This window comes from Podarcis bocagei, assembly GCF_964188305.1.
Source record: "Podarcis bocagei genome assembly, chromosome: 11".
NCBI classification, from domain to species: domain Eukaryota; kingdom Metazoa; phylum Chordata; class Lepidosauria; order Squamata; family Lacertidae; genus Podarcis; species Podarcis bocagei.
Window position 1 is genome coordinate 21,345,012 of NC_138136.1, and position 11,099 is coordinate 21,356,110.

At 43.9% G+C, this 11,099-nt stretch overlaps 1 long non-coding RNA gene across 1 annotated transcript in view; it reads left to right on the forward strand.

Moving 5' to 3' along the window:
- The window catches only part of LOC308597909, a 78,735-nt gene extending 69,954 nt beyond the window's left edge, over nucleotides 1–8,781 (forward strand). Inside the window, exons 2-3 of the long non-coding RNA XR_014013276.1 lie at nucleotides 5,928–6,108; nucleotides 6,498–8,781. This is a non-coding gene — a long non-coding RNA (uncharacterized lncRNA). The remainder of the gene's footprint in view (nucleotides 1–5,927; nucleotides 6,109–6,497) is intronic.
- The last annotated feature ends 2,318 nt before the right edge of the window (nucleotides 8,782–11,099 follow it).

Consider the following 11,099-nt stretch of genomic DNA (forward strand, 5'->3'; position numbering starts at 1 on the left):
TAGGCTGAGAGGTACTGGCTGACTTGAGGTCACACAGTGAGCTTTATAGGCCAACAGCCTAAGCACTATACCACATATACCACCGAGACCATATAGCACCAGTCCTGAAAGACCTACATTGGCTCCCAGTACGTTTCTGAGCACAATTCAAAGTGTTGGTGCTGACCTAAAGCCCTAAAGGGCCTCGGCCCAGTAGACCTGAAGAAGTGTCTCCACCCCCATCATTCAGCCTGGACACTGAGGTCCAGCGCCAAGGGCCTTCTGGTGGTTCCCTGTAACCTCGCTTCTTGCAGTGACTCCAGCTGCAGATAAGGGACGGGATGAACTGTGTTCTAAGCCACTGCAATAGAACTTTAATAGCATCTAAATCCTATGCATGCATTTTATTGTTTTTGCAAAATATGCTACTTCTTGGGTTGCACTCAAGAGACTCTATTTGTCCTTGGGAAAATGGAGAGGAGAAAGTATTCAAGTCTCTCGATATGACTTTCAAGGCACATTAAGTCTGCTCATGTGCATCACTTGGGACAGTTTCAGTAAAAAAGAAAGAAAGAAAGCAAACCAGCACAACTTTCAAAATTATATCAATCTTTCTGTTGACACCCAGATATCTCTAGACAGCAGTAAATGACATGCTGATGGACATAGTATGACTGAAGGACATTCACCAGAATGAGAAATGGGAAATAAAACCTCTGAAAACTGACATAAAATGTATTTGTAAATATTTTAACTACTGGCATGCTTAGAGCATTAGCCATGGGTGTTTGGTACCCATGTGTAAACACAGCATGAAGGGGTTCTCATTAATGTCCTGCCTTGTCCCATTGCATAGATCATTGGGGAGACTTGAGGAATGTCCAGGAGAGCCCTGGAGGCCGTCCTTTCATTAACTTGCAATCCATATATTTCCCACATTCTCTGTGTGTGTGTGTGCTGGGCCCAGGGGTTAACCCGAGCAACACGGTTCAGGTCCAGTCCCGAATCCAAGGAGTCAGTCCAACAGGGCCAAGGCAGGACACAAGGCAAGAAACCAGGCTAGATCAGGCACAGGGTCTCAGGCAGGTTCTAGCAAACAGCAATGTTGCTCCCGCAACCTGGGGCTGGGTCCAACAGCCTTTTATCTTTGTTGGGGTAACAACCGGTCCTGATTCTCCGGTGACTCACCTCCCTGTCTTGCCTGAAGGTGAGCACTCCTCCTGTAAATAGTCAGGTCTCTCCTTCTCTCAGACCTTAGTCTCTGCAGCTCGGGAGATATTGGTGGGTTACTAGACCCAGAGACCGCCTCAGCCTCTCCTGACCCAACTGGCAGTAGAACAACTGTAAGTGATGGCCCAGCTGAAGGCAATGAGGTAATCCCCACATCTGGAGCCAGGGCAGGCTCAGGCCCCTGACTCGGCCCAGCTGGTGCTTGTTGCAGGGGAACCTGTGCAGACTGGGGCTCTTCAGAATCAGGCCCCAGACTTGGTTCAGCTGCCGCCTGAGGCAAAGGATCTGGTGCGGACTGAGACTCCTCTGGTTCCAAGTCCGAGCCCGAGTCTCTCTCTCTCTCTCTCTCTCTCTCTCTCTCTCTCTCTCTCTCTCTGGAACATTCAGGGGAGCTGGTGGCTTTAACTTACAGCCCATTACCTCCCTGTATACCTTTCTCTCTCTCCTCCCGCCCCCCTGGCCATACTTCCTTGAGCCCACCCCAAAAAGAGGCAGGTTGGAATGGGATGGCAGCAGAACAGAGTGGGGACAGGAAGAAATGGGGGAATCCCCACTCATGCATGTCCTGTAATGGAACTCCAGTGTAAGTGGCTCCCACAGGGAGGTGCAGAAACCATGTGGTTGGTCAAGGTAGCCGTGGCTTCAAAAAGGTTGAGAAAACCACTGTCATAGATTGCATAGGCATGCCTCCCAAGCAACGCACAATCAGCTTCAATTCCATCCCAGGGACAGGAATACCTGCACGAAATGTAAAGATCCCTTCAGACTGATGCTAATCACATATAGCTCAAGGACATGGCCTGTAGTGCTCATGTCCTCATGTCCTGCTTGTGAACTTCCCATAGAAGTCTGCATAGTAACTGTAGAATTGTACACTGGACTGGGTAGCACAGGGTGCTGGGTTAAATGGACCTTCGTTATGCTTCAGAAGGGCTCTTCTTTTGTGCTTCTGCTCACTTCATAGAGGAAGGATGGTGAACCTGTGACCCTCCAGATCTTCCTGGGCTGCAACTCCCATAATTTGTGGAGCCACTTGCAACCCTGGAAAGCCTCCCCAAAGGGTCAGGGGCCCCTCCTGAACAATGTGGAATGGGGCACAGAAGACCACTGGAGAAGGGCAAAATGGTCCTTCTTGTTGTTGAGCAGAGTGCCCTTTACTTCAGAGTAAACATGATTAAGATGGTGCTTTTAGAGGATGATATTCAAATGACTCCAGAGATTGATTCTTTGAATAAACAAGGAAAACTAAATTAAGTCCATCATCAGTTTTTTTGTTTTGTTTGCTAATTGGCTCCTCTTTGAAGATCAATAAAAGGAGAGAACAGTCCCTTGATTACTATTAACTATCCTTGAAATGTAACTCCTTTACTATTTAATGAATATTGCACTGAAAATGCTGTTTAAGAATCCATAGATAAATGAGCAAGCTGAAAATTTGACTTTTTTGATTGAAATATATTTAAAAGAAACAATTGTGTCGCCTTTTACCTTGATAAATAGAAAATGAACATCCATATTAAAAGCAAAAAATAATAATATGTATTTTATGAATACTTACAAAACACAATAGCTGAAGCAGTGTCCCCCCCCCCCCCGGTATGTTTGCTCCTTCAATTGTTATCCTGCAGCTAGAGCTGAGCGAATACTGGAACACACTTTTGTTAATATTACTTCTAATTCAAAATCAAATTTAAGCCCAACCTTCCTGATAACCCTGTGATGTTGCCTTCCAGCACAAACAAAAGAGATTCAGCTTCAAAAATGCCTTGCGAAAGCTGAAGCTTGAGCTTGAATGTTTGCCAAAAGGAGTTTTAAGTACATGCTAAAATTTATTACCTTACATAACATCAGTTAATTCATAAAACAACTCAAGGAGTGAAATGCAATACCCAAAGGTTAATATAGCCTGTTTACCATATATATATATGCATATATATATATATATATATATATATATATATATGCCTATGCAAGTATATGCAGAACTTTCTGCAGCAGTATATAATTGTAACAAAGGTCTCTTATAAACTATAAACTGGTGATGTCAAATGGTAACTATAAATTCCATGTAATCTGGCAGCCTTGCAATGCAAACCTCTGCAGATTTACTCAGAAGTAAGTCCCAATGAGTTAAATGGTACTTGCTCATAGACAGATGTGTATATGATTTCTTTGGTGATCATTCATAGCTGAGTAAGACTGTCTTCCATAAACAGAGTTTTAACAATGAGTCCGTAAGTGACCGTGGAGGCCAATTCTGGACCCTAGCACGTTTATCCCTTGCATCCTGAGTTCAAGCGTCTTTAAGGCCCATGACACCTTTGGTAAAGGCTGTTCTCCAATTGGAGCACTCGCAGGCCAGTGTTTCCCAGTTGTCAGTGTTTATACTACATTTTTTTAGATTTGCCATTATATAGTCTTTAAACCTCTTTTGTTGACTACCAGCATTATGCTTTCCATTTTTAAGTTTGGAATAGAGTAGTTGCTTTGAAAGACGATCATCAGGGCATCCGCACAACATGACCAGTCCAGCAAAGTTGATGTTGACGAATCATTGCTTCAACAGACCCTGTGCTTGGTCTACTCAGAAGCCTCAGTGAGTTAAATGAGACTTATTCCCATGTTATGGTGCATTGTATTAGAGCCTTAACCTTCTGTTAATTAAGACTATGCTCTAAGTTTTGCTTTTGAAGATTGATAGCATTATGCTCCTGCCCCCTTAAAATAAATTAAAATGAGGTCTGGGAAACTGTAGAACCCAGGGCAGTAGTGTTAAGAGTTCTGAATTATCTTTAATAGATTATTAAATTTGGTTCTCACCCACCCTAAAAGGAGGTGGTGACAGATGATGGAAGGAGAAGGCTGATAGAGCTGGTCTTTCAGCAGCACTGGTAGAACGGCCCTTTCTCCCGTACCCCATGCAGCCATGCCCTGGAGCAATTTGTCCTTTTGTTGCAGCTTAGTGGAATGGCTTCTGCCAGGTGACAAGGGAAAGAGGAGCCGAAGAGAGCTGGTTTTTCGGTGGTGGCAGCAACCTTGAAATGGACCTCCCTTCCCACGCTGCTGCAGTGGAACCACTGTCACTCTCTGGACTGGAGCCTCTTGGCTTTGCTACTCATGTTCCTTGCTCTCTGCCCACCTGCCTTCTCTCAGAATGTGTACAATGGCAAGAGTGAGTCAATGCACCAATTCCATCCATTAACCATCCCCCCTCAATCTGGGCTGTTGTGCTCGCAGGGCCTAGGAGGAGATGAGGATCGGGCGGGGTGGTTTTCCACTCAAAGTACCTTGCACAAGACAACGGACCCCACCCAAAACAAAACACTGAAACCTTCAGCTGGGATTGTACATATGCACATGGGTGAGAGTTCAAATTCTTTTCTGTAGAGAACTCAAAGAGAAGAGGCCCGGTCCCTAAATATAGCAACCGGCTCAACCTGTATCCTTATCAGGTGAATAAAAGAGTTGCTTGTTGACATGTAGACTGTTCCAAATGTTACCTTGGTTGCTCTTTCCCCAGATACTTGATTAGTACTATAATTAGGCACTGGAGAATGTGACAAGGAAATTAATGTCAAGATGTCCCCCTTTCTGGAGATTAGGACTCTTATAAATGCCAGGAATACTGAAGAGTTTGCCCTCAGCGCTGCTGACCTCAGCAATGCTAGGCATGCTTAACAGGAACATGGCAGTAAATTGGCTGGGAGGGTTAGGATAAATGACAAGAAACGAATGTATTTGAATGGCTTGATGGGATGATGCTTTAAGTGCCCCTCCCCATCATGGTTCACTTGCTGTTTTCAGGTGTGCTCTCGTTGTGGGCTGGGGGTTGAAACATCCACAAGGAGGCATTAGCAAATCCCAGCTGAGAAGAGCCAGAGAAATAACTGTAAAATAAAAATAACAGTGACCGAAATCTCACTGGAATGGGGTCAGATACATACGTAATTGTATTTGTCTGTCACCTTTCCACAGTTCAAACCATGCTCAAAGCAGCTTACAACACGGAAAAAATGCATAACTACAGCATAACAAAAGCAATCATAAACAAATAAATAAAACTTTAAAGAACACACAACCAAATCGAACAATTTCCACATAAATCACAACAAGACCTTAAATAAAGATTACAAAAAAAACTTACAGCAGCAACAGCAACAACCTTGGTCCAACAAAACACCCAAAACAATACCTCAGCTCAAGAGTATGTTTGGCAACCTCAGCTTCTTGTAGCTGGAATCAGTCAGGTCCCCACCCTCCCAGGTGAGGTGAAAAAAGGCCAGCGAGGCAGGGAGCAGGTCTTCCAGGGCTCAAACACCACAGTGGGCAAAGTTATAGAGAAATGAGAATTAAATGACAATCAACTTTGAAAACTAGGCTACCTTTGGTTGACTGTTCCCTTTCATGTCCCAGTGCTTGGGAACTGAATTGTATTTGGACTTTTCTTGCAGATGCTCTTATGTTCTTCTGTTCAAAGTCATGGTATGAAGAAGCGTTGGCCCTCCATGTTTGTTACTGAACTACAAATCCCAGCACTCATAGCCATTGGTCATGCTGGCCAATTGGAGCCCCAACCAGCATAACCAATGGCCAGGGATGATGAATGTTGTAGTTTTATTGTGTTTTTAATATTCTGTTGGGAGCCACCCAGAGTGGCTGGGGCAACCCAGTCAGATGGGCGGCATACAAATAAGTTGTTGTTGTTGTTGTTGTTTCAGCAACAGCTGAAGGGTGAAAGGTTTCCAACACCTATTCTACCTGAAGGGTTTTCTGGTCAAAATCCAGTTTAAAGATCAAGTATACAAAGAAGGGAGAGCAGAGACCTTGAAGTAACAGCAGACTGAGCAATCACACAGTAAGAATCACGCAGGTCACCGAGTTAGAGTCTTCCCCATGGTGGTGAGATGCTTTCTATTTATATTATGGTAATTGTTTCTGAACTTGCGTCAATACTTATAAAACAGAATGCACACATTTTAAGCAAATGCATCTTCCTTTGTCCTGGGGTGGGGAGCAATCAACAAATGTCCAACAGAACCATGATTGTTTATAATATGGAACTATGGATTTTGTTGGATGCTAGCAGAAACAGAGAGAGAGAGAGAGAGAGAGAGAGAGAGAGAGAATCAGACTTCTTCTCCCATTCCCACCTTTAGCATCTGATAGCGGTTTCCTAGAAGAGTAAGAATCCTCATTCACCATAATGTAACACCAACACATAGCTGTTTACAGCGCTATTTTTCTATAAAATGAGGAACTCAGTGTGAACACCTCCCTCGTTCTCTTAGAATGGAATGGCGCCCATGTGAGATGTGCCAGAACTGAGTTCCAGTGAGTTCCGGCTGAAAAGAAAAAGCCCAGGCTGTTTATAGGATTCATTGCCAGCTGCTATTGACTGAAGTCAGACATCTTTTTGATTCATCGAATGAGCCATCTTGCATATGTCATTCCTTCCTACATTCTCAATCAAACCATCTGGCCCAGAAAACCAGGCCAAAACCATACTTAAGAGACTGGAAATTGTGGAGGAAACGAAAGGCTCCGAGAGCCACGAGAAATAAACACAACAAAAAGCACACCATGGCAATAGAAGAGGAGTGTGGGTGGTGGAAAACGACTGGAGTATACACACATACACTTGCCATCATTTCAATTGCAGCTTTCTTATGCTGCGTAAATGCTTGTGAAGGACAGTAGTTTCTAAAGAGAGTGTTATTGCTGGTTGGATAAAATCCCTTCCAAGCAAATAAGGCAGCTAAGTCCAACAGTTCCTGGCAGGTGCTGTTTTGAAACTTAGCAGTATCCCTGGAAGGATCATGGTAACATATTCCCAGAGGTGAATGCCAGGGAAGAAGGGTGATGTTTCTCGAGACTGGAAGCTATTGGGAAGGTCAGTTAGCATCTGCGCAGCATACTGCAAGGCTGGATGAGTGCTGAATGGTGCCCAGCCTTATCAACACTGGTGTAAACATTTAATTATGGTTTAGACATATTGAATTAGTCCAGTTTCACCATCTCATTGGTAGCAGTAGCTCTAGTCTGAACTTCATAACATATGAAAGCATTTCTCCCTTGAAAGCAATAGTAAGAGAGCTAATCAATAAAAGTATGCTGCGCAACTCTGTAAGTAAAACATTTTTTGTTTTCTATGGTTACATAATGGGAGTCATGTAAGGTGGGAGACAGGATATAAAGCATCTGCATGCAGCTTTGGCACCGTGCAAGATCTTGTCCTTCCAACAATTGAAACTGGACATATTGGTGTTTTGTACAATTGATGCTGCCTTAACCCAGCTGTTACATTCTGAGCTCAGGCAACGCAATGCCTTGTGAGGGAAATTTTGTAACTTCTGAACCTTCTCACAAGGTTCTAGCCAAATCCTAGCCAAACTAATATAATTTATTATTCATGCTGCCTACTCAACGAAGGCCTTTTTCGCTATTATAACAAGTACTTCTTAGTATTTATGTATCTTAATAAAGTAATCAGTTTTTTCCCTTCTATACAGAAAAAGATGTGTTGCCTTTAAAAATGAAGGGAAAATGTGTGAGTCTTTCAGGCTCTGCATGCCAAATTTCCTGTGAAGGTACCTGAGCAGAATGCAGCAAATGTCCTTGAAGGCCAGTCATTGTCACATTTTACAGTCAGCAGCCTGCATTTAGCAAAGAATTGTTTATTATTTCCTTAGGACACATTATGACACCAAAGAAGCCAGCATGAACTCTGAATAAAAATGACATTTTTTCCCCCAGTGCCTCATGCAGAAAGAGAGAACTATTTACCATAAGAAAGATACCAAATGCATCTTCATATTGTAATACTGAAAGGCCTCTGAATTTATTTTACCTCACGGTTTTCCCTACTGTTGTGGACTGACGCCATCAAAAATAAATTTCAGAGTAAACAAAATTATATAGCCATTCAACAAATTTTCATTGCAAGGGATACCCTCATTAGTACAGAAGAAGCAAAACAAATTTCCCTGTCTCCATTACCGTGTGCTCTCTCTCCTGTATGACTGAAGCAATGTTGAGAAAGTGAGAGATGCAAGTTGGATGAGGAGGGCATCATGTAGATAACACCAGAAAAACTGAGAGACAAGCAGCTTCAAATCCACGTTAAACTCTCTGGTGGATAAGCCCTCAGACAGGATAGGAAAGCAGCCTGGACACACAGGGTGGCATTCAGCTAAGTTTTACTCACAGGAAACCCACTTAAATGAATGAACATGATTGTTAGATCCATTAATTTCAGCAGATGTTTTCTGAGGAAAATTTGAATTCCACCCCAATGACTAATCTGTCCGCTCTGAATTTGTGAGCGGGGTGGCCATGTTGGAAAATGATGTGGTTTGTTATCTAAGATAAGGTCCACAATTCACACTGTGAAGGATTGATATTATTTCAATCATTCTGAGTTCTGTTTCTAGTTATAAAATGGCTGCTTTTAGTTTTAAAGGGTGTTCTGTCCAAAAGGATCAGAAGCCTACAGCAGGGCCAAACATTCGGCCCAAGAAAAAGAAACTTAAGGGGAGGAAAGAAACTTAATGACTTCTGGAATGAAAAAGAAACTTAATACCGTATTTTTCGCTCTATTGGACACAGTTTTTCCCCTCCAAAAATTGAGGGGAAATGTGTGTGCGTCCTATGGAGCGAATGCAGGCTTGTGCCAGGGAGAGGCTGCACGGGGCTATGGCTTCTTTAGCCCTGCGCAGACTCTCCCGGCAGGGAGAGATTGTGCGGAGCTAAAGAGGAAGCCAAAGCAGCGAGCGGGATCCATCCCGCTGGCTGCCTTGGCTTGTGCCATAGCCGCGCGCAACCCTCCGGCAGGGAGAGGTTGTGCGCAGCCTGTATGCTGCTCTTTGGGGCTGGGGGGGGGAGATTTTTTTTATTGATTTCCCCGTCTAAAAACTAGGTGCGCCCTATGGTCCAGTGCCCCCTATGGTGCAACAAAATACGGTAATTTTGTGGAAATGAAAAGTTACCCAGAGCTCTACTCTCCTTCTGATTGGCTGAGAGGTTGGGGGAAAGAGTTGGAATAATGTATACACTAGGACCAGTTGAATGTACTGAGGATCCAAACCTATCACAAAATACAGTGAGCCAGCTGCCTTGGCTGAAAATTTTGAATACTTATTAATGTTGGTTGCTATTTTCTATGGACAGAACTAGGAGCCAGTGCAGGGATTCACACACCCAGAGCCAGCTAGAATCCAAATACTAAAGTGAAAAGCTGTTGCCACAAACAGCCCCTCAGTGATCGTACACCAGGATTTGGAAACCAGTGTTGCAGCATAAAGTAAGTTTTGGGAAAATCCATTTCATTCTCAGTAAAACCCCACTTCTCTTAAAGCTGGAAAAGAGAAGAAAGTCGGCTGCTCGTTTCAGAAGCAATTTACATTTGACATTTAATTCTCACCATTAGTCATTTAGCTTTCTCCAGACAGATTTGGCACTGTGGAGCTAAAACTGCAAATGAAATCAATTTCTCCCATTCTATAACAGGATATGTTTGTGTGTTTCAAAGCAAAATTCAGGGAGAGCGAATGGGAGGGTAGCAAGGACTTAAAATTGCCAACTGCCTCTTACATACAGAAGCCTTTCATCCAGTTTCAATGCTGCTAGGTTAGCCACCTTATTAGCACTACTGTTATTAGGAGCACGGTCCACTACATTAAAAAAATAAACCCTAAAGAAATACGTATTTGGCATGCCATCAACATACACATTCAAAATTTCACACATGCAACAACCAAAGCCAAAACCGAATATTGTACAAATTGTGCAAAGCACATAAACTACCGTATTTTTCACCCCGTAGGACACACTTTTTCCCCTCCAAAAATGAAGGGGAAATGTGTGTGCGTCCTATGGGGCGAATGCAGGCTTTCGCTGAAGCCTGGAGTCAAGAGGGATCGGTGCGCACCGACCCCTCTCGCTCTCCAGGCTTCAGGAAGCTATCCGCAAGCCTTGTGAGCCCGTGCTTCGGGCGGGTGTCCGCAAGCCTTGCGCGCCTGGCGGGAGGTCCTGCCGGGCGCGCGAGGCTTGGGGCGGCAGCCTGCAGCCCAAAGCACGGGGCGCCCTCCGGAGGGCGCCCCGTGCTTCGGGCAGGTGTGCGCAAGGCTTGGGGTGGCAGCCGCAGCTGGGGGGGAAATAATTTTTTTTTATTCATTTCCCCCCCCCCCAAAAAAATGAGGTGCGTCCTATGGGCCAGTGCGCCCTATAGGACGAAAAATACGGTATGTGTTTCGGGGGGATTTTGCCACTACATCCGCTTGCAGAGTGGGGTGCGAACACTGAAGACCAAAGGATTAATTTCAGACCCAGTGTGAACTTTTGTACTACATACAGGGCCTCTGGCACAACACTCACTTGAAGCCTAGTGTTATTTCATTTGGAAGCTGCAAGTGCGTAACTTGATGGTTTCTTCAAACGTCTTCCAAGGAGATGAAAAAACAATGCTGTGTTGTGCCTCTTTTGGCTCCTATTTATCGAATTGCTCATATCAGGGGAAAGAGGGGAATTTAGCACCACCTGTGAAGATGAAGGGTTATCCGGTTCCCTAATGTGCCAGTCAGAACAGGGAGGTGGCAGATTGGAAAGAACATAGGGAGGCTGTCATACGGCAGAATCACAGTTGCTCATCTGCCTGGAGAGAAAACACTATACTACAAAGAGCTGACAGTGGTGAAAAATAACAGTGGGCAAGAATCAAAGCAAGATGGGTACCTCCTACCTAGTCCTATAAAAAAGAAGATATGCTGGCTAAAGTCTCATTTAAAATCTCACTCTAAAGAGTGTGGTAGACACATAGAATGCATACAAATTCTAGATAAATACGAATCCTATTTGTGTGAGACTGTACTGTCACTATAGTATATAGAAAACAT